We start from the raw sequence: 25356 nt of genomic DNA on the forward strand, positions 1-25356 counted from the left end.
GTACATCATCTGATCATCGTGATATCCATCAGGTCACCACCATGATCATTTCTTTTCGTACTACCATATTAATGTGTTTGTCATCATTTCTCAGGAAGATTGCATTTGTGGTTACTACATTTGTAACAACAAAATTTAAGCGGCAACACACTCCCTGTGTTAGTTGCTAGCAATGTTAAGGAAATCGGTAATCGTTAACTGCTCGGCCGGCTTGGGAGTAGCGATTAATCGGAATTCGGACGATTAACTGATTTAATCGGTCGGCTATTAATCGGTGCAACCTACACAAATTAGCACTTAAAACAATTTATATAAGAAAAATAATAGTATATGAGCCTCTATATGTCTCTCCCTAATTTTCTAAAGCCTAAAATCCTAAAAAAACTTGTACGCTTCTCCTCCATGACCTAATCTTTAAGGTCAGGAGCGAATCAGGATCCACTAGACGAAGCCGCGTTCCTTCCTTCCACTTCTTCTCCTCTCACCTCTGAAGTTTATATTCTCCCACCACCTACCTAGGGTACGATCCCTCTTACACCTCAACCACCTAACCTATTGAAGGCGTCCTCCAATTCCTGGATGAGCTCCTCATGGTGATCGAGCTCCTATAATCTGAGGTCTGGGAAACTATGAGTAAGAGGGCAAGAAACTATTTGGAAAAAGTGGAAATGAGGCTATTGGAGGCTGAAATCAAGCGGGAGCTTCGCAAAATCTACTTTATTGAGGAGGGGTAGCGCCTGTATTAGCGATATGCATTGAAAATATTGCAACTTTGTTGACCAAGTGTGGTAGTTAATCGGGAAAATACCTAGTAATCGGACTTTCGGACTGATTAATCGGGCTAAAGGATTAACACAAGAGATTAATAGTAATCGACACGGTCAAGCCCCTAGTAGCGATTAATCGGCCTAGTAATCGTTGAATCGGCCTAGTTTTTGAACAGTGGTTGCTAGTAACCACGTTTTGCAGTAGTCACTTTTTTACTGTGGTCTGTGGAAATATGTTATGAGTAGCGACTCCACAACTTTCATGACGAGTTCTACGAAAGAAGCGACTTGGTATCGGACATGGTTTATAAACTATTCCCAATCTCTTGTCCAGCCACAAAAAAAGAGTAATGTTTGAGGGGTGTCAAGTTAGTCCCAAAACTATGAAAGTGCATACTGAGGTCCTAAATTTTTGTTTGGTAGTGCCATTTGAGGTCCTATCTAGGCTACATCAGCTCTGACTTGCACATGTGGCAGGTTGACAACTTCTAGGTGGCAATATTTTGCACAAAAAACCCCTAAAAGTGTTATTTTCCAAATTTGTGGCCCTTTTTTTTACCTTGAATACACGAAGTTTAACTTAAATAAGTACACATAGAACACGACCAGAAGCAAGTATAGAAATGGTTGACCCTTTGTAATCATGTACTTCACTGCTTACAGCTTAAGTGCATGGTACGCACATGAATAATACATGTAATTCTAGGCTCTGGTTTGTTGGGCTTTTGCGTGTTAGGCTACAAAGCTAGTAGAAACAAACATCACTTTAGGTCTGGGAGAGAGAAAGACAGAGGAATAAATGTGAAGGAGAAGGGCCACAATGTTAGAGGAGAAAAAAGTGGAGGGCTTTTTACAAAATATTGCCACATGGCAGCGGTCAACCTGCCACGCAAGTTAAAGCTGATGTAGCTTGGATAGAACCTCAGGTGACACACTTGACAAACTTTTAGGATCTCAATATGCATTTTCATACTATTGGGATTAGCTTGGTATCCCTACTTTTACTGTAATACCCCTGATTTATAACATGAATTTTAGAAATAATTGGAAGCAGGGTCACCATTTTTCCCCCTTATGGTACATTGATTGGGAAGTCTCCTTCAGACTACAAATATTTTCAAATTCCGAGTTCCGATGGACCGTGTAGATTTCTGTAAATCTAGACCTTTTAGATTTTACATACCGTGTAAACTACAGACTTCTCCGAATGAAAAAAAAGTAATAATAAATAGCAGCTCCAACCCAATTGGCGTCTCAATCCCCCACACACCCGTGCACTCAGGCGGTGGCAGACTAGCAAACTGTTGCCGTGCAGTTCGTAGTTCGTTTTCTCTGGACCGCCGGCCGCAGCGGGCCAGCGGCATCCCTACCCCTCGCTCGCTCGCCGCCGTCCCGCCGCAACCCCCTCCCCGCCTCATCTACAGGCCGCGCCACGGTAAGCGCGTCTCGCTTAATCCTCCTCGTACGTCCAGCCGAGCCGGCAGTCGGATCGACGTTAGCTCCGTCGATCGATTCGAGAATCTCATTTTTCTATGCCGTAGCTGCATCTGTCGTAGCTGGATCGGAATGCTCATGTTGCATTTGCCGCGTAGAGGATCTGGTGCTTCTTGGAGCTGTTCCTTCGCTACTCGCTGAATGTGCAGTCCATGTGTTCGATGATTTGCCTCCCTGGTTGAAGACCACCATATCTGCGTGCTTGCTTCAGTTTTGCTGTTATTTCGAGTCCTGCGTAGAGGATCTTGGATGATATAACATGTAGATCTCGAACACGTGTGATTCCCCGGCCCATTCCATGCTTCCCTTGTCCTGCCATTGTATTGAACTACAGATACAGTCATCTTCTGATTGTTATGCCACAGTATCAGGGAGTCCGGCCCCAAATTTGTGTGGAAGTATTTGTAATTTCCACAAAAATGGGCATCCACTCCTTTACATGGCACATCTGTGTACCTTACTTTCATGCTATTTTTTATCGCCTACAAGCTGTGGATAAACTTTTCTTCTTTTAACCGACTGTCTCTAATCTCTAGTACTGGAGGCCTTGGCTCTCATGGGGGTGAACAGTAACAGCATTAAGAAGGAAGGAGAAGCTCTGCAAGAGGCAGAGAGCGTTGTGAAAAAGCAGAATGTCACCATGGCGTTAGACGTCTTTGACTGCCCCGTATGCTCTAACCCTCTCAGGCCTCCCATTTTCCAGGTAACCGAGTGCATTCTAGTATGCTGGCATCGGAATTCTATTGAGATTCTTCTGTTAGTCCGTTCATTTTGGTGTGGTGGTGTCTTATTCATGCGGAAGTTATATAATTCTGAGCTTGCTTGGTGAATCCTTTGCAGTGTACCCTTGGGCATTATGTATGCTCGCCGTGCCGCGACAAGCTCTCAGACAGCAAATGCCAGACCTGTTCCGAAGTCATCCTGAAGAGCAGCTGCTATGGCATGGAGCGCGTCGTCGAATCCATCCTTGTCCCCTGCCCCTACGCCGAGCACGGATGCACCGACATGGTCACCTACTACTGCAAGGGAGAACACAAAGAGGTGTGCACGCACGCGCCGTGCTTCTGCCCGGAGCCCGGCTGCAGCTTCGCTGGCTCAACAGCGGCGCTCCTGGACCACTTCACCTCCCAGCACAAGTGGCCGGTGACAGTGTTCAAGTACTACGTGCCATTCGACCTTCCTACCAAGCTTGGCTTGAGTGTCCTCCATGGCCAAGACGGCAGCCTCTTCCTGCTCAATGTGGCCCTGCCGGAGTGTCCAATGCACGCCATCTCGCTCGTCTGCGTCCAGCCAAAGACCTCAGAGCCGTCCAGGTTTGGAGGTTCCGTGGGTTTCTCATGCTGGAAGGGGCATTACCAGCTCTCATCATTGGAAACAATCACGGGCTCGTCGCTGACAGATGGGCTGCCCAAGAACTTTTTCTGCTTTGTGCCCAAGGGATGTCCCATGCTCAGAATCACCATAGACACGGAGCTGATGCATGACGATGATGGTGAGCTGGAGGAGGAGAATGAGGACTACGATGATGACAGCTGCGAGGAGGAGGCTGGCGAGTAGGCGGGCTGATTGATGGATCATCTCCATGTCCATTGCAGGATTCTAGGTTGTTTTGGTGTTTCTTACCGTCCTTAATTGCAGGGTTTGTTGAGAGTTGAGACTCTGCAATCCAGCGCATGATCCCTAGAGTAAGTGTAGCAGTAGACTTGCAGATCAGTGTTCGAATGAGCTTATCCAGCGGATCAGTTCAATCAGTTTTCTGTCTTCAGTCCTGGTAAAACAGCTACTACCGTACACAGCAATCCCTGTTATGCAGAATGAAGCTTTGATGTCTTGGACATGATCACTTTGTGAATTTCTTCTCTGTTCCCAGACAACGGATTAAGGATTTGTACATTTAGTACGCGCACTGTACTAGAAATTCTATCTGATGAAAACATTATGAGCAAGAAATTCCCAGACAACGGATTAAGGATTTGTTTTGTTAATCCTAGTGATGAAGGCGACAGCCTCTTTTTCCCTTATTTCCCGCGCATCATAAATGTAGAATATCAGTGGAAATGTTTCTGTATAAGCGCTAGGGTCAAATAAGATGGAAAACCTATAAAAAGAAAAGTTTTTTTTTTAGAAATAAAAACAATATGCAAAACTTAGGGGAGTGACCGAGTGAGGACGCGACACTTGTCCTGAGGAGAGTGTGCTGAAGTCCTCCTTTTAGAGATTTCTGTTAGATTTGCCTATTTACCCTTTATTTAGCACCCTTGTGGATTTGTTTTGTTAATCCAGTCTGGGTCTTAAGGAAACCATTTTAATAGCGGGCTGGTATATTTGGTGGCAACATCGGGAAGCAGTAAAGGGAGAAAGTGTGGCACCCGTTAAAAACTCGGCATTTTCGATCCAGCTATCACAACAAACTATGGGGCGTCATCACATGTGGTGGCTCCAAAGGAAAACGGATGGACTAAACCCCCACCTAAAACTTATAAGATGAATGTTGATGCATGTTTCTTCCCTTCAGGTTTTCGTCATTTCGAAAAAAAAATGTTTCTTCCCTTCAGGTTTTGGTGCGGTAGCGGCAGTGATCCGAAATTCAAAGGGTGCAGCGATGGCGGGAGGAACGTGGCCGTCATCTAATATGATGGATATTTCCACAGCGGAAGCTTTGGCTTTGAAGATTGGATTGGAATTTTTTTTGGAGCAACCGGCAGGAGCACTGCCTTTTCATTAAGAAGAGGGAAATTTGGTCAGTTTATACGGGAAACTGACCGAAAACCATACAACCCAAACACCACACACCGGCCCCGAGGCCGCGCACCACACGAGCCGATAACACTCCCTCCCTAGCAAGAGGCATCACTCAAAGAAAGCTCCCGGAGCCGCCGCTCCGATGTCCACACCGGTCCCGAGACTGCGCACACTGGCGAGAACTGGAAAAACAACCGAAACACAACACACCGGCCCCGAGGCCGCGCACGCTACGAGCCGACGACACTTCAGCCCAAGCAAGAAGGGACGACACTCGACAAGAGATTCGGAGCCGCCGCTCCGACGTCCACACCGGTCTCGAGACCGCACACCCGCCTAGCCGGCAAAGCAAATTGCTGGAGAATATTAAGTGCTCATCAACAATAGTTGAATCAGATAACCTGGAATTGGTGAATACTTGCAATGGAGAGGGAGACATTTGGATACCGAGTACAGCAATCTTAATGGACTGCTTCGAGATTGCGCAAAGAATAGGTTCTGTTTCTTTTAAGCATTGTCCTAGAGATTCAAATAGGGTAACTCACAATTCAGCTAGAATTAGTTTTGATTCAAATAGAGTTATACTGTGGGAAGGTGATGCTCCGGATCATGTGCTTCGTGATGTAATATCTGATGTAACTTTGTTTTGAACACTGGCCGTAAGTTTCAGACGTACTATTTTTCTTACCACGTACTATTTTTCTTACCAGATACCGAAAGGAACCGAAAGGTTTTTAGTGAGGTGGTTTGCTAGCTTAATATATTGTGTTTTACCTAAAAAAAAGCACCCTGTGGGCTTTCGTGTCCAGAACGGCCCGCACTTCACTTCACAATCCATCGCACCACTATCCCGCATCGTCTTCCAGGACGAGATGATGGCCACCCTCCGACGCCACCCCAGGTCGCCGGCGCGCGTTCAGTTCTCTAGCATTAGAGCATCTCTAGTCGCGTCCCCCAAACATCGGCCGGATAAGAAATGGAGAAAAACACGTTTTAGTCACGTTCCCCAAAGCTAAATAACGCCTCATTTTGTGTCCAGCGTCCCGGTAGAGACTCTATGCATAGAGTCTCTACCGGGGACGCCCGACACAAAAACTGCTTCTGGACGCATTCATGCATCACCAAGTCCCCATATATCATTCTCTTTTCCCACACTTTCACTCACCCACTTTTTCCACATGAGGTGATCTCCTCTATTAAAATGTATGCATCTGGACGCTGTTGAGCCCAAATCGTCGTGCCGGACATTTCTTCCAGAAAATCAGTGAGTACTTGACGAGATGAGCAGCCCCCTCCGCCAACCCCGCTCCTCGGCGGCGCTTGAAGATGACGACATCCTCTCCGAGATCCTCCTCCGCCTCCCGCCGCGTCCCTCGTCTGCAAGCTCTGGCACGGCCTCGCCTCCAACCCCGGCTTCTTCCGCCTCTTCCGCCGCCACCACCACCGCAACCATCCGCTCATCGGGTTCTTCGCCAACAGCGACGACCTCTCCTTCGTCCCTACTCTCGACGCCCCGGATCGTGTCCCACCCGGGCGCTTCTCCTTGGAGCGCATCGACGGTGACTTCATGCCCCTCGGATGCCCCCATGGCCTCGTGCTCATCTTCCACATAATGCCCAACCAGATGCTGGTGTGGGACCCCGTCACCGGTGACCAGCACCGCCTCACCGTTCCCCCATGGATCGCGGCGCATGCCGAGAAGATGTCGGTCAACGGGGTGGTGCTTGGCGCCGCTCGCGGAGGTGGAGGTGCCCACTTCCAGTTCCAGGTGGTCTTGACAGTGGCAGACAATGACGACAAACAACACAGACGAGAGCTCGCATGCGTTTACGCGTCAGAGACTGGCTCATGGGGAGATCTCATCTCAACACAGTCAAAACACACGTTTAGGGTTTTCGTGGATGGAGCAACGCGCTCTCCACCTCTTCTATTTATATACTTGGCAGGTTACAATACAAGGCACATATGATACAAATATACACGTATGTGGACCGATCTCTTAACACTCCCCCTCAATCTAAACTACTACTACATACAAGGTTTAGATTGGTTCGAAATCGGTCTAGCATCTGCCGTGTCGCTGGCTTAGTGAAGATATCAGCCAGCTGATCATTAGAAGAGATAAACCTTACCACCGGAGCGCCATCAGCCACCTGCTCTCGCACAAAATGAAAATCAATCTCAATGTGCTTGGTCCTAGCATGGAAGACCGGATTCGCCGTCGGGTAGGTAGCACCCAAATTATCACACCATAAGATTGGAGCTTGCCGCTGGGTAACACCAAGTTCTCGAAGCAATGAACATACCCACATAGCTTCGGCTGCTCCATTTGCAAGAGCCTTATACTCTGCCTCAGTGCTCGATCTGGAAACCGTGGGCTGCTTCTTCGAACTCCATGAAATAAGGTTCGGACCCACAAACACTGCAAAACCACTCGTAGAGCGTCGATCATCAACATCTCCTGCCCAATCTGCATCAGTAAAGATGCTCACACTCGTTAGCGCTGACCTCCTAATGCGAAGCCCTGTATCCAATGTTCCCTTGACATAACGAAGGATTCGTTTCACAGCCTCCCAATGCACTTCAGTGGGCTGAGACAAGAACTGACAAACCTTGTTGACAGCAAAGGATATATCTGGATGTGTGAGAGTCAAATACTGTAAACTACCAACCACACTGCGATATCTGAAAGAATCCTCTGGACCGAGAAGTGCACCAGTGTCTCGAGCTAGCCTTTCAGTGGGCACCATTGGAGTGGAAGTGGGGTTGCAATTCTCCATATTAACCCGATGCAACAAGTCTAGCGCATACTTGCGCTGCATAAGTATCATGCCCCCTGAATTGTACGACGCTTCCAATCCAAGGAAATAGTCCAGAACACCAAGATCCTTGATAGGAAAAGTGGCAGACAGAGAGCGAACAAAACCCTCCACAACAGCAGCAGTGGAACCAGCAATGACAATGTCGTCGACATAGACCAACATGAAGACTTGAACACCACGCTGATTATAGATGAACAAGGACGTATCAGCCCGAGAAGGAAGAAACCCCAGCTGAAAAAGGCGAGTACTCAAGCGAGCATACCACGCACGAGGAGACTGCTTCATACCATAAATAGCACGCTGCAACTTGCAGACATGAGAAGGGAAACGGACATCCTCAAAACCAGGAGGCTGCTGCATATAGACATCTTCTGTCAGAAAACCATGTAGAAAAGCATTGCTGACATCAACCTGACGAAGGGTCCAGCCTCGAGAAACAGCAAGAGAGAGAACCAAGCGAATGGTGGCTGGTTTGACAACAGGACTGAAAGTGTCACCATAGTCAATGCCATGCTGTTGAGTGAACCCGCGAGCAACCAGGCGAGCTTTGTGCTTGTCAATGGAACCATCAGGACGATGCTTGGTTTTGAACACCCACTTGCTGCCAACAATATTAGTGCCAGGTGGGCGAGGAACCAGAGTCCAGGTCTTTGTCTGAGCAAGAGCAGTGTATTCATCAGCCATGGCAGCGCGCCACGCCGGTTCACGAAGAGCATCACGGTGAGACACCGGCGCTGCAAAGAGAGCACGATGATACGCGTACAGCACGCGACCGTTGGGAACCCCAAGAGGAAGGTGTGATGCGTACAGCGGCAAGTTTTCCCTCAGTATGAAACCAAGGTTTAATCGAACCAGTAGGAGCCAAGAAGCACGTTGAAGGTTGATGGCGGCGAGATGTAGTGCGGCGCAACACCAGGGATTCCGGCGCCAACGTGGAACCCGCACAACACAAACCAAGTACTTTTCCCCAACGAAACAAGCGAGGTTGTCAATCTCACCGGCTTGCTGTAACAAAGGATTAGATGTATAGTGTGGAAGATGATTGTTTGCGTGAAAACAAGAGAACAAGATTGCAAGTAGATTGTATTTCAAGTATAGAGAATTGGATCGGGGTCCACAGCTCACTAGAGGTGTCTCTCCCATAAGATAAATAGCATGTTGGGTGAACAAATTACAGCTTGGGCAATTGACAAATAGAGAGGGCATGACCATGCACATACATATTATGATGAGTATAGTGAGATTTAATTGGGCATTACGACAAAGTACATAGACCGCTATCCAAAGCATGCATCTATGCCTAAAAAGTCCACCTTCAGAGTTATCATCCGAACCCCCTCCAGTATTAAGTTGCTAACAACAGCACAATTGCATTAAGTATTGCGCGTAATGTAATCGAGTAACTACATCCTCGAACATAGCACCAATGTTTTATCCCTAGTGGCAACAAGACATCCATAATCTTAGAGATTTCTGTCACTTCCCGCATTCACGGAGACATGAACCCACTATCGAGCATAAATACTCCCTCTTGGAGTTAATAGCAAAAACTTGGCCGCAGCCTCTACTAATAACGGAGAGCATGCAAGATCATAAACAACACATAGATATAAATTGATAATCAACATAACAAGTATTGTCTATTCATCGGATCCCAACAAACACAACATATAGAATTACGGATAGATGATCTTGATCATGTTCGGCAGCTCACAAGACCCGACAATTAAGCACAATGGGGAGAAGACAACCATCTAGCTACTGCTATGGACCCATAGTCCAGGGGTGAACTACTCACACATCACTCCGGAGGCGACCATGGCGGCGTAGAGTCCTCCGGGAGATGATTCCCCTCTCCCGGCAGGTGCCGGAGGCGATCTCCCGAATCCCCCAAGATGGGATTGGCGGCGGCGGCGTCTCCGGAAGGTTTTCCGTATCGTGGCTCTCGGTGATCGGGGGTTTCGCGACGAATGCTATTTGTAGGCGGAAGGGCAGGTCAAGGGGCGTCACGAGGGGCCCAGATGACAGGGTGGCGCGGCCAGGGCTTGGGCCGCGCCGCCCTATCATCTGGCCGCCTCGTGGCCCCACTTCGTTGACTCTCCGGTCTTCTGGAAGCTTCGTGGAAAAATAGGACCCTGGGCGTTGATTTCGTCCAATTCCGAGAATATTTCCTTACTAGGATTTCTGAAACCAAAAACAGCAGAAAACGAAGAATCGGCACTTCGGCATATTGTTAATAGGTTAGTTCAATAAAATGCACAAATATGACATAAAGTGTGCATAAAACATGTAGATATCATCAATAATGTGGCATGGAACATAATAAATTATCGATACGTCGGAGACGTATCAGCATCCCCAAGCTTAGTTCTCGCTCGTCCCGAGCAGGTAAACGATAAACAAAGATAATTTCCGGAGTGACATGCCATCATAACCTTGATCATACTATTGTAAAGCATATGTAGTGAATGCAGCGATCAAAACAATGTATATGACATGAGTAAACAAATGAATCATATAGCAAAGACTTTTCATGAATAGTACTTCAAGACAAGCATCAATAAGTCTTGCATAAGAGTTAACTCATAAAGCAATAATTCATAGTAGAAGCGTTTGAAGCAACACAAAGGAAGATTAAGTTTCAGCGGTTGCTTTCAACTTATAACATGTATATCTCATGGATATTGTCAATGTAAAGTAATATAACAAGTGCAATATGCAAATATGTAGGAATCAATGCACAGTTCACACAAGTGTTTGCTTCTTGAGATGGGGAGAGATAGGTGAACTGACTCAACAATAAAAGTAAAAGAATGGTCCTTCAAAGAGGAAAACATCGATTGCTATATTTGTGCTAGAGCTTTGATTTTGAAAACAAGAAACAATTTTGTCAACGGTAGTAATAAAGCATATTATCATGTAAATTATATCTTACAAGTTGCAAGCCTCATGCATAGTATACTAATAGTGCCCGCACCTTGTCCTAATTAGTTTGGATTACCGGGATTATCACAATGCACATGTTTTAACCAAGTGTCACAAAGGGGTACCTCTATGCCGCATGTACAAAGGTCTAAGGAGAAAGCTTGCATTGGATTTCTTGCTATTGATTATTCTCAACTTAGACATCCATACCGGGACAACATAGACAACAGATAATGGACTCCTCTTTTATGCATAAGCATGTAGCAACAATTAATTTTCTCATTTGAGATTGAGGATATATGTCCAAAACTGAAACTTCCACCATGGATCATGGCTTTAGTTAGCGGCCCAATGTTCTTCTCTAACAATATGCATGCTCTAATCATAAGGTGGTAAATCGCCCTTACTTCAGACAAGACGAACATGCATAGCAACTCACATGATATTCAACAAAGAGTAGTTGATGGCGTCCCCAGGAACATGGTTATCGCACAACAAGCAACTTAATAAGAGATAAAGTGCATAAGTACATATTCAATACCACAATAGTTTTTTAAGCTATTTGTCCCATGAGCTATATATTGTAAAGGTGAAGAATGGAAATTTAAAGGTAGCACTCAAGCAATTTACTTTGGAATGGCAGAGAAATACCATGTAGTAGGTAGGTATGGTGGACACAAATGGCATAGTGGTTGGCTCAAGTATTTTGGATGCATGAGAAGTATTCCCTCTCGATACAAGGTTTAGGCTAGCAAGGCTATTTGAAACAAACACAAGGATGAAGCGGTGCAGCAAAACTCACATAAAAGATACATTGTAAACATTATAAGACTCTACACCGTCTTCCTTGTTGTTCAAACTCAATACTAGAAATTATCTAGACCTTAGAGAGACCAAATATGCAAACCAAATTTTAGCATGCTCTATGTATTTCTTCATTAATGGGTGCAAAGTATATGATGCAAGAGCTTAATCATGAGCACAACAATTGCCAAGTATCACATTATCCAAGACATTATAGCAATTACTACATGTAGCATTTTCCAATTCCAACCATATAACAATTTAACGAAGAAGAAACTTCGCCATGAATATTATGAGTAAAGCCCAAGGACATACTTGTCCATATGCTACAGCGGAGCGTGTCTCTCTCCCACACAATGAATGCTAGGATCCATTTTATTCAAACAAAACAAAAAACAAACCGACGCTCCAAGCAAAGTACATAAGATGTGATGGAATAAAAATATAGTTTCAGGGGAGGAACCTGATAATGTTGTCGATGAAGAAGGGGATGCCTTGGGCATCCCCAAGCTTAGACGCTTGAGTCTTCTTGATATATTCAGGGGTGAACCACCGGGGCATCCCCAAGCTTAGAGCTTTCACTCTCCTTGATCATGTTGTATCATCTCCCTCTCTTGATCCTTGAAAACTTCCTCCACACCAAACTCAAAACAACTCATTAGAGAGGTAGTGCACAATCAAAATATACATGTTCAGAGGTGACATAATCATTCTTAACACTTCTGAACATTGCACAAAGCTACTGAAATTCAATGGAATCGAAATATCCATCGAACATAACAAAACAGGCAATGCGAAATAAAAGGCAGAATCTGTCAAAAACAGAACAGTTCGTATTGACGAATTTTATTGAGGCACCAGACTTGCTCAAATGAAAATGCTCAAATTGAATGAAAGTTGCATACATATCTGAGGATCACTCACGTAAATTGGCATAATTTTCTGAGTTACCTAAAGAGAATTTTGCCCAGATTCGTGACAGCAAAGAAATCTGTTTCTGCGCAGTAATCCAAATCTAGTATGAACTTTACTATCAACGACTTTACTTGGCACAACAAAACACTAAACTAAGATAAGGAGAGGTTGATACAGTAGTAAACAACTTCCAAGACACAAATATAAAAACAAGGTACTGTAGTAAAAACATGGGTTGTCTCCCATAAGCGTTTTTCTTTAACGCCTTTCAGCTAGGCGCAGAAAGTGTGTATCAAGTATTATCAAGAGACGAAGTGTCAACATCATAATTTGTTCTAATAATAGAATCAAAAGGTAACTTCATTCTCTTTCTAGGGAAGTGTTCCATACCTTTCTTGAGAGGGAATTGATATTTAATATTACCTTCCTTCATATCAATGATAGCACCAACGAGTTCGAAGAAAAGGTCTTCCCAATATAATGGGACAAGATGCATTGCATTCAATATCCAAGACAACAAAATCAACGGGGACAAGGTTATTGTTAACGGTAATGCGAACATTATCAACTTTCCCCAAAGGTTTCTTTGTAGAATGATCAGCAAGATTAACATCCAAATAACAATTTTTCAGCGGTGGCAAGTCAAGCATATTATAAATTTTCTTAGGCATAACAGAAATACTTGCACCAAGATCACATAAAGCATTACAATCAAAATCTTTGACCTTCATCTTAATGATGGGTTTCCAACCATCCTCTAGCTTTCTAGGAATAGAGGCTTCGCGCTCTAGTTTCTCTTCTCTAACTTTTATGAGAGCATTTGTAATATGTTGCGTGAAAGCCAAATTTATAGCACTAGCATTAGGACATTTAGCAAGTTTTTGTAAGAACTTTATAACTTCATAGATGTGGAAATCATCAAAATTCAAACCATTATAATATAAAGCAATGGGATCATCATCCTCAATGTTGGAAAAAATTTCAGCAGTTTTATCACAGGCAATTTCAGCAGTTTTAGCAGTTTCAGGCAGTTTCTCGCGCTTTGCATTTGAAGTGGAAACATTGCTAACACCAATTCTTTTATTATTATTTGTAGGAGGTGCAGCAACTTGTGTAGCATTTGCATTACTAGTGGTGGTAATAGTCCAAACTTTAGCTATATTCTCTTCTTTTTCATTTTCTTCTCTTTCCCACCTAGCACGCAATTCGGCCATCAATCTTATATTCTCATTAATTCTAACTTGGATGGCATTTGCTGTAGTAACAATTTTATTATGATGATTTTCATTAGGCATAACTTTCGATTTCAAAAGATCAACATCAAGAAGCAAGACTATCGACTTTAGAAGCAAGTATATCAATTTTCCCAAGCTTTTCTTCAACAGATTTGTTAAAAGCAGTTTGTGTACTAATAAATTCTTTAAGCATGACTTCAAGTCCAGGGGGTGTGTTTCTATTATTGTTGTAAGAATTCCCATAAGAATTACCATAGCCGTTGCCATTATTATAAGGATATGGCCTATAGTTGTTACTAGAATTGTTCCGGTAAGCATTGTTGTTGAAATTATTATTTTTAATGAAGTTGACATCAACATGTTCTTCTTGTGCAACCAATGAAGCTAACGGAACATTATTAGGATCAACATTAGTCCTATCATTCACAAGCATAGATATAATAGCATCAATCTTATCACTCAAGGAAGAGGTTTCTTCGACAGAATTTACCTTCTTACCTTGTGGAGCTCTTTCCGTGTGCCATTCAGAGTAATTGATCATCATATTATCAAGAAGCTTTGTTGCTTCACCAAGAGTGATGGACATAAAGGTACCTCCAGCAGCTGAATCCAATAGGTTCCGCGAAGAAAAATCCAGTCCTGCATAAAAGGTTTGGATGATCTTCCAAGTAGTCAGTCCATGGGTTGGGCAATTTTTAACCAAAGATTTCATTCTTTCCCATGCTTGTGGGACATGTTCAGTATCCAATTGTTTAAAATTCATTATGCTACTCCTCAAAGATATAGTTTTAGCAGGGGGATAATATCTACCAATAAAAGCATCCTTGCATTTAGTCCATGAATCAATACTATTCTTAGGCAGAGATAGCAACCAATCTTTAGCTCTTCCTCTTAATGAGAAAGGGAACAATTTTAATTTTATAATGTCACCATCTACATCTTTATACATTTGCATTTCACACAATTCAACAAAATTATTGAGACGGGCAGCAGCATCATCAGAACTAACACCAGAAAATTGCTCTCGCATAACAAGATTCAAGAAAGCAGTGTTTAATTTCAAAGAATTCTGCCAGTAGTAGAAGGTGGAGCAATAGGCGTGCATAAGAAATCATTATTATTTGTGGTTGTGAAGTCACACAACTTAGTATTCTCAGGAGTACCCATTTTAGCAGTAGTAAATAAAGCAAACTAGATAAAGTAAATGCAAGTAACTAATTTTTTGTGTTTTTGATATAGCAAACAAGATAGCAAATAAAGTAAAACTAGCAACTAATTTTTTTGTATTTTGATTTAGTGCAGCAAACAAAGTGGTAAATAAAACTAAGCAAGACAAAAACAAAGTAAAGAGATTGCGATGTGGAGACTCCCCTTGCAGCGTGTCTTGATCTCCCCGCAACGGCGCCGTAAAAATAGTCTTGATACGCGTACAAAGACGCGACCGTTGGGAACCCAAGAGGAAGGTGTGATGCGTACAACGGCAAGTTTTCCCTCAGTATGAAACCAAGGTTTAATCGAACCAGTAGGAGCCAAGAAGCACGTTGAAGGTTGATGGCGGCGAGATGTAGTGCGGCGCAACACCAGGGATTCCGGTGCCAACGTGGAACCTACACAACACAAACCAAGTACTTTGCCCCAACGAAACAGCGAGGTTGTCAATCTCACCGGCTTGCTGTAACAAAGGATTAGATGTATAGTGTGGAAGATGATTGTTTGCAGAAAACAAGAGAACAAGTATTGCAAGTAGATTGTATTTCAAGTATAGAGAATTGGACCGGGGTCCACAGTTCACTAGAGGTGTCTCTCCCATAAGAGAAATAGCATGTTGGGTGAACAAATTACAGTTGGGCAATTGACAAATAGAGAGGGCATGACCATGCACATACATATTATGATGAGTATAGTGAGATTTAATTGGGCATTACGACAAAGTACATAGACCGCTAACCAAGCATGCATCTATGCCTAAAAAGTCCACCTTCGAGTTATCATCCGAACCCCTCCAAGTATTAAGTTGCTAACAACAGACAATTGCATTAAGTATTGTGCGTAATGTAATCAGTAACTACATCCTCGAACATAGCACCAATGTTTTATCCCTAGTGGCAACAAGACATCCATAATCTTAGAGATTTCGTCACTTCCCTGCATTCACTGGAGACATGAACCCACTATCGAGCATAAATACTCCCTCTTGGAGTTAATAGCAAAAACTTGGCCAGAGCCTCTACTAATAACGGAGAGCATGCAAGATCATAAACAACACATAGATATAAATTGATAATCAACATAACAAGTATTCTCTATTCATCGGATCCCAACAAACACAACATATAGAATTACGGATAGATGATCTTGATCATGTTCGGCAGCTCACAAGACCCGATAATTAAGCACAATGGGGAGAAGACAACCATCTAGCTACTGCTATGGACCCATAGTCCAGGGGTGAACTACTCACTCATCACTCCGGAGGCGACCATGGCGGCGTAGAGTCCTCCGGGAGATGATTCCCTCTCCGGCAGGGTGCCGGAGGCGATCTCCCGAATCCCCCGAGATGGGATTGGCGGCGGCGGCGTCTCCGGGAAGGTTTTCCGTATCGTGGCTCTCTGCATCGGGGGTTTCGCGATGAAGGATATTTGTAGGCGGAAGGGCAGGTCAAGGGGCGTCACGAGGGGCCCAGATGACAGGGTGGCGCGGCCAGGGCTTGGGCCACGCCGCCCTATCATCTGGCCGCCTCGTGGCCCCACTTCGTTGACTCTCCGGTCTTCTGGAAGCTTCGTGGCAAAATAGGATCCTGGGCGTTGATTTCGTCCAATTCCGAGAATATTTCCTTACTAGGATTTCTGAAACCAAAAACAGCAGAAAACAAAGAATCGGCACTTCGGCATCTTGTTAATAGGTTAGTTCCAGAAAATGCACAAATATGACATAAAGTGTGCATAAAACATGTAGATATCATCAATAATGTGGCATGGAACATAAGAAATTATCGATACGTCGGAGACGTATCACACGACGACGAGTATCATATCGCACAGTGCCGTCGGTGTAATGCTTCTCACGACGAGTGTTGTCACGTAGACGAGTAACCATGCCATGGCCAGGCTGTGAGACCGGCGGAGCCGACGGCTCAGCGGACGGCCCGCCAGACGAAGGAGCTGGCGGTGGCGTGGGCGCGCCACACTCAGGCGATCCGGGAGAGGACGCAGGCGACGAGAGATGGCACACCGAAGGCGGGGCCGCATCCGTACCGGCGGAACCTGGAGGCGACGCGGCAGCATCCGCGCCGTGAAGACCCGATGGCGACGTGGCAGCGTCCGAGTGGGGCGCGGTCCCCGGGGCATGCACATGCACGTCCATAGCCGGAGGGACGTCGATCACCGCGGCATTCTGCACAGGAAGAGAAACAGCTGGAGAGGACAGGTTAGTGGACAGGTAAGATAGGTCATATTGACGCACATGATCACTCGTAGCCGGTTCAGTGACATGAAAATTAATAGCTTCACGAAGTGTTGGAATATCAACCGTAACCCCAGGAGTGGCATACGGGAACACGGATTCATCAAAAACGACGTCACGGGAGATGTAGATACGACCCGTGGATTTATCAAGACACTTGTAGCCCTTGTGCATAGGACTATAGCCCAAGAAAACACACATCTTGGATCTGAACTCGAGCTTGTGAGCATTATACTTGCGAAGACTCGGCCAACATGCGCAGCCAAAGATACGGAGAAAATCGTAATTGGGCTGAATTTTGAGAAGGTGGAAAAGTGGTGTTTCTTTGTTAAGAACAGGTGTAGGCATGCGATTAATTAAGTAGCAAGCCGTCAGGAAGGCCTCATCCCAGAAGCGTAAAGGGAGAGAGGAGTGGGTGAGCAAGGCAAGGCCTGTCTCGACCAAGTGACGGTGTTTGCGTTCAGCGACACCGTTTTGCTGAGAGGTATGGGGGCAAGAGACACGGTGTGAGACACCCGTGCGCTGAAAATACTGATGGAGTTTATGATATTCACCGCCCCAATCAGATTGGACAGCTTTAATTTTGGTGTTCAGAAGAAGCTCAACATGAGCTTGAAAATCATAAAACACCCGTTCAACATCAGATTTATGTTTAAGGAGGTAGATCCAGCAAAAACGAGAATAGTCATCGATAAAGCTAACATAATACTTAAAACCACCGGAAGAAGCAATAGTAGGACCCCAAACATCAGAGTGTATAAGTTCAAGAGGCATAGTGGTAACACGATGAGACAAAGTATATGATAGTTGATGACTTTTGGCACACTGACAAGCATCACAAACCAAACGAGGACTAGTGGAAGTACAGGATAAATCATGGATCTTAACAATAGTGTGAACAATATTATTTGTGGGATGTCCTAGACGCTGATGCCACTGAGACGATGAAGTCTTGGCACCGGAAAGAGCATGACGAGTGGGCGGCGCAAACGCCCGGCTAAACGGAACGGGGTAGAGTCTGCCATGACTTCTACCGTGAAGCAGAATTCTCCGGGAGACCTTGTCCTTAACACAGAAAAAATATAGGTGAAATTCAACAAAGACATCATTGTCACAGACAAGGCGATAAACAGAGAGAAGATTCTGACTAATATGTGGGACGTGAAGGATATTATTCAGTTTTAGTTGTGAACCGGCTAAAGAAGAGTGACCAATGTGGGCAATAGACAAACCTGCACCATTGGCCACCTGAACCTGATCCGTCCCACCATAGCGCTCCTGCATGTGAAGACGCTGAAGATCATTTGTCAGATGATCCGTCGCCCCAGTATCCATCATCCAAGGCGGAGAGCTGGTCGATGCCGAGTTGCCTGCACGCTGCTGATTGTTGCCGGCGCGCTGCTGGTTGCTGCCGCGCACGAAGTCGGGGTTGAAGCGGTTCCGACAGTCATCGGCAGTGTGCCCCCAATAGCCGCAGATTTGACACTGCGGGCGCTGACGCCGGCGTCCTCCGTTCTGGCCGCGGTTGCCACCGCCGCCGTAATTGCCGCCAGTTGGGTGACTGTTGCCGTTGCCGCCCGCTGGCGGACCGTAGGGCTGGGCGTGGCCACCTGCTGGCGACCCATAGCCGCCTCCACCGTTGCCGCCGTAAGTCTGGCGGCCGCTGTTTCCCCCGCCATAACCAGGCTGAGAGCCTCCGCCAGAGAAGGCGGGCGAGGCGCGCGGGGCTGCCGGGGAGCACCACCGCGAGCAGCGAGCATTGGCAGATGAGGTCCACTCCTCAGTCTCAGCCAGCTGCGACAGCTGCAGGCCCTCGTAGTTCAGGACCATGGAATAGAACTCGGCGGCGGTCACCACCCTGGTGATCATGTTCAGAGACGCCGCGATCGGATTGAAAGCGGAGCCGAGGCCGGTAAGCATGTAATCAATGATTTCATCGTCATGAAGAGGAGACCCGGCGGTGGCCATGGCGTCAGCCAGAGCCTGCACCTTATGCATATACTCGCTTGCAGTCGCATCGCCCTTCCGCAGCCCCTGAATTTGGCGACGGAGATGCCTGACTCCAGCTCGGCTCTGCGCAGAAAACATGGCTTGGATTGCCGTCCAAGCCGCGGCCGCCGTCTTGCAGCCGGGGAGCTGGCTCGCGATCTCCTCAGTCATGGAGGAGAGGAGCACGCCCAAGACCTTCTGGTCCTGAGTCCACCACGTACCATACGTGGGGTTGTCAACCTGTCGAGCGGCGTCGCCGGTGCCCTCGGTGATGGTCTTGGCTGGCGCCACCATCGTGTCGTCGAGGTAACCATGGAGCGAAGCCCCGGAGATGTTGGTGAGCGTGAGAGCACGCCACAGAGCGAAGTTGTTGCGGTCGAGTCGAATCCCGACGGGGGGAACCGTGGGAGCAGCCGTCGGCACGGGCGGAGAGACGAGCGGTCCAATGACAGAAAGCTGCATCGCGGCGCCGGAGGAGTCCATCGGAGAGGGCGGCGGCGATGAGATCGGATCGGGAGAGGGGAGACCCATGCGGCGGCTGTAGGCTCTGATACCAAGTCAAAACACACGTTTAGGGTTTTCGTGGATGGAGCAACGCGCTCCCCACCTCTTCTATTTATATACTTGGCAGGTTACAATACAAGGCACATACGATACAAATATACACGTATGTGGACCGATCTCTTAACAAACACCGCTTCCGTCAGGTGTTCCTAGGAGTGATGGCCATCCCACCTTTGCTGATATGGCTAGTATACCCACCATGGTTATTAATGACCAGCCCGCCGTGCTTGCTGGGAATTCCCTCTACTGGATGCTTGCTGGGAGTTTTGTTGGAATTCTCGAGTTTGATTTGGAGAAGCAAAGCCTAGCTCTGATACGGGTGCCACTGGATGTTTTTTTTTTGAAATTGGAAAAAATCAACCTAGCTTTTGCATCCAAGGGATGCCCACACGACTTTTTATTAGATAATTCACAACATCTTACAAGAGCAATACAAAAGATCAAACTCTAAGCCTCTCGCTAAACCTACAGAGAGATGAAGGGGGTGACAAACACCAACTCACATCATCCAAACAACCAAATTCCTTCCCAAGTCGCCCAATAGCAGGTGAGAAGCACATCCAGTCAAGCAGACTCTAAGTGCACGCCAACAATCGCTACCGTTGTCTTCCTTGCACCCATCTTTAAGAGGGATCACCGCACTGACCTTGCCAGACCTGTCGTCGATGTCACCATGACGCCAGACAGCTCCACCATCATGCACGCGTCCAACAGTTCGCGCCCGTCTTCGATACCCTGCAGCTCCACGCCGTCGAGAATCATCAATGTCAACAAGGTAGATGAACACCACTCCACCAAAGATTCACCTCCATCCAGCCGCTGCTCCAAAAATGATGCCCCAAGAGGTAGAACAACGCAGGAAGCACCGTCATCATCCGATCCGAGAGACCCGGATCTAGGGTTTCTCCCGGGGCAGCACGAGTGAGTAACCGCAGACTGCGATGATGATGCCTTCAAGAAGGAAGCAACGCTTAACACCGCCATCGCCCGCGAATCGTGGCACGGTTTTCACCGACAGCCACTAGTCACCAACTCTGCAAGAGCCAGCAGGGAGGCCAACAAAGATGATGCCTTCGCAAGGGAACGACGTCAATAGCCGCCGCCATCATCCGCCAAGAGCGATGTCAAGGCGCGGTTTTTACCGGTGGCCCCTTCACCGCTATCTCGTCGTCGACTAGATCTTCATCGCCGGAGTAGACGGATCTCGTGATCCGCCACCCCAGCAACCAGCCGACCACCTCCGGCGAAGGAGGAGGCCGCCACCACCATGCCCAGGACAGTCGCCCATGGCGTCCTCGTGCATCGGAACAAAACCAGAAGCCTGCACGAAGCCAACATCGTTGTCAACGCAGAAGGATGATCGCAGCCCACCCGAGCCCGTCAGGACCCAGATCGGACCCGAACCACCGCCGCCGCCCACCAAAACGATGGAGATCCTCTCCCTCCTCTGGTCGCCACTGCTCCATGGCACCACCGTCGGCAGCCGATGCGGATCGCCGCCGCCGGAGACGCGAACCCACGCCCCCACGCCTGTTGTGATCGAGGAAATCCACCGCCGCCGCCACGCCTCCAGGTCTTTGCCCGGCGGCGCCTCAGGCGACGGCGGAGGGAGGAGGAGAGCCGCTGGGGAGTGGGAGGAGGGGAGTCACTGGGGGCCGTCCTGCATGGCGCGGCGCCGCCGCGCGGGTGCGGGAGGAGATGGAGGAGATGGGATGCGGGAGGAAACGTTTGCTTGTCTGAAAATAGCCAATTCCGGATTACCAGGGCAGAGGGTGGTGGCCTTGGTTTACTCTTGTGGACAGACAGCAACATCCAGTTGTGGAAGTGGAAGGCTGATTGTGATCGTGGGTATTGCTGAGGAAAATAATGTGGTGTTCCTGTGGGCATGTGGTATTGTCTTTATGGTCAATCTTGAGTCCTTGCAGTTCAAGAAACTATGTGAAACCAACTTCCTTTCTCATTATCATCCATTTGAAAGTGTCTATACTTCAGGTAATAGGATGCCTTTCACATATCGGTTACAACAAAATCATGTTCATCTTTGATAATTGGTTGACACAATACGGTCACATCATTTTGTGTTAAGTTTACAGTTTGAAGTAGTGATGCCCTGATAACCTCCTCAACATATAGTGATTTTATTTCTATAGTATTTCTGTTCCACTTCTTGTGTGTCCGTGTTTTATGTAATGGTTATTATATACTCTTCTGACAGGCTAATGGTCTGAGTGTATGCTCTTCATTTTTACATCAGTATATATTGTTCTCTCCATATACTTTAAATTTTACAGCAGATGCGGTTTCCTTTATCTTTTCCTAATGTTGTATAAAAAAGAGTTGTACTTCTCTTTGAAAATTGCAGCTACGACTTTACATAAATCTCGTTGATGCCTCCCTCATATCTATTTATCTTTTTGTTGGATTGGCATTGATTGACTTCTTACCCTTGCAGAAACAAGAATTGGTGATAAACATGATGCAGCTGATCTTGTGCACCAAACATAGGTTGATTGTCCAGATAATTATGCTATTGTGATGAACTGTTGAGCTGGCAAGCTTATCTGAACAAACTATAATGCTTTCCTTTTTACTGCAATTTTTCAAGCATCAAATTCCAAGAGAAGAGTGTAAGATGTTCTGTACAACTCTGGCCACCTCATTGCTTTGATGGCAGGCTGCACCTTGGATATTTTCTCCAGGCCTTGCTTCCTCATCCCTTCCTCAGCTCTCTATTCTCTTCATTATACCTTTAACGACCTGCCTTCCCTTTTATTTGCTGATGTTCTGTCCCCTCTCTTCTGGATGTGCCCTTTAGTTTGTTTGCCTTACCGTTTCATCTAGCTGCCTTCCGTTTAGTTTATCTCCTCCTTAGTACCCTCCCTGTTCCTTCTGGTAATATGGTTACCTCTCCCTCTTGCTCCTCCAAAGACTCGTGACTTCCCTTTTCGTGCATATGTTTAGTGGTAGCATAATGAAATAAATCCTCTTTAATGTTCTTCATGACGTTCTTTCGTAAGTACCTGATAACTGACAAAGCATGAGCATTTGTTTTATAGATACTCTATTTAAACATTATAATTATGCCATTTTAATTTCATGGTTGGTTTGGATCATTATGGTACACAGTGAACTGATGATTGTCACAATACTCGAAGAGCACACTTACATTAAACTATATATTACTTTTTGATTGCAGTTATTGCAGTTTTCCTTGATGATTATTCTAGTGTTAGGCAGTTTGTTTAAATATTTTCTCAGCATACCTCTCAGTTTCTATCTAATTTGCATATGTAATTGGCGATTATCCACTAACATGATTTGTCTGGTTCAAACTATATGTAGCTACTAGATAATTCCCCACGTGTTGCTGCTGGATATTCAGAAATACCTACAGAAGATATGTGCATATTGTCTTGAAAATACATAGTACATTAGATAGTGGAAAACCTCAAATGTAGCCTGGGCTACATGTAGCCCGGTATTGTTTTTATTTTTCAAACTTTAAATTTTTTATTTTAAAGTTTTAGAAAATTTTGAAAAATATGTAGACGTAGAGAATATTGAAATCTATCGGTGTGTAAATTTTCAGATTCAAATACATCACATATTGTCCTCAGTAAAAATAACAAAGTCTCACAAAATGACAAAATCAAGATTTTAGTGTACTGTTCATTACTCTTCACCAATGCTAAAATCAAGATTTGTTATTTTTTCGGAGCCCAAAGTATAACATATTTCAATCTGAAAATTTACACACTTCAAGATTAAAATATTATCTACATCACTGTATTTTTTTGAATTTTTTTAACATGTTTGAAATGAAATTTTTAAAGGTTTAAAAAGTGGCCTACATGTAGCCCGAGCTACAAAAGTCCATTCTTATTAGATACTTCTTCAAATGGAAAGATAATATGATATATACAAATGAGTAATTTGCAATAGCTAGGCGGACAAATATTATCAATCTAAAACATTTTAAAAGAAAACTATTTACATTTTGCTCAATATAGTTAGCGGCCACTAAGCATCATTTGTGTGGAAAATTATTGGTGATGAACATTGACATGGAGATATATAATTACCTTGGCTGGTAAAACTTGCAACATGGCAACCAATGATGATATTGGTGTCACAAAAATATAGTTACCGATGTATGTGAGCTAGTCCTGTATTAATCCTTGTTATTAGAAATAACATCAATCAGAGAAATTAATGATATGTTGATCTTCTGAAAACATATGTCTGATGATGCTTGCCGCACATATAATAAGTAACATGTGACATAATAAAGCAGCCTTCCAATGATGTTGGAAATTGGGCACAAAGAGATCCACGCGTGATGTTGATCTGGTATGGAATTAAAATTTCATACAACCAACAATACATAGATACTTGAAAGAAGAAGTGCAGCTTAACAAAATCCTACAGAGAAATGGAGAAAGTGCATAATAAATAAATACCAAAATGAATATAGCCTAAGTAGAAAATATGTCCTGAGGAGGATGACATGGTTCAGCTTGTAAACTCCTTCATTTGTGAGAATTGGACATAACCCAAGTGTGATGATCTTATGGAGGAGGGTAGGGCTTACCTTTTAGACAAAATTGATGCAATCTAGTAAATCCAGAAAAGATGCCCAGAATTGGTATTATGAGAAATATATCCAGGTATGCAAAGAGACTGGAGTTAACGCACACATGAAAACAAAAATTCACGGTAATGCTGCAATGGGCTCGGAATACACGGGCATAGTTCTGGAAGGAGATGATAGTTCCCTCCCTTGCCATGGCCGGACCTGCTCCACGTTGGTCTATGGAAAATGAAATGTGTGGAACTCCGAGGAAACAATGTGTAAAGATGAAACGAATAGTCGCTACAGTGCAGACTGAAATGCGAGAATATGAGTGGATGTTATATAATAACACTACTACTAGGGCTGTTGGACTCCTGTGGTTGTTACTGATATAAATCATTTGGTGGAGAACAAAACGTTTATGCTATTGGCTGGCTGGCTAGTCTCATTTATGTTGGGTTATTTTCTAGCTAATGACGTGACTTAGCTGATGAGGTGGCTCAAGAAAATGGTTAGTGTTAAAACTAGAATCACAACAAACAAATGATTCAACTGATCACTTATTCCATTGATGATCTCAGTATATATACAAAGGGAGGAGACGCGAGTGGAGAGTCGCGTCCGTACGAGAGGGTGCGAAGATGTCGGTTGTCATATTGCAAACCGACATAGAGAATTACATGGGAGGATTATCTCCTTAATTAATCTAATCTATTAATTAAATCCTAACACTCCCCCTAATCCTTCCTTGTCCTTGTGATCGATCATCTTTGGAATCATCTCCTCCAAAAACCCTGTGGGAAAAATATGAGGAGAGTTGTGTGTACGATATGTTGCTAAAACTCCTTAAAACCCAGTGGGAAAATAAGGAGAAAATGGTGCAACATATAATGGTTAGATATGCTGTTAAAACTGCTTCAAAACCCAGTGGGAAAATAAGGAGAAAATGACACAGCATATAATTGGTATTGTCTCTTTGTTAACTCGATACGAGAAAAACCTTGTAAAAGGGAAAAACCCCATAGAGTATAGAGAACAATATATGTCGTATATATTTTCCTAAA

The 25356-nt window shown here is 45.1% G+C and overlaps 2 pseudogenes; both read left to right on the forward strand.

Annotated features, from left to right (window-relative positions):
• Positions 1-2817: 2817 nt before the first annotated feature.
• On the forward strand, positions 2818-3792 carry LOC124661102 (annotated as a pseudogene).
• A 2491-nt stretch (positions 3793-6283) lies between these two features.
• On the forward strand, positions 6284-22224 carry LOC124664850 (annotated as a pseudogene).
• Positions 22225-25356: the final 3132 nt, after the last annotated feature.

This window comes from Lolium rigidum, chromosome 6 (genome assembly GCF_022539505.1).
Source record: "Lolium rigidum isolate FL_2022 chromosome 6, APGP_CSIRO_Lrig_0.1, whole genome shotgun sequence".
NCBI classification, from domain to species: Eukaryota; Viridiplantae; Streptophyta; class Magnoliopsida; order Poales; family Poaceae; genus Lolium; species Lolium rigidum.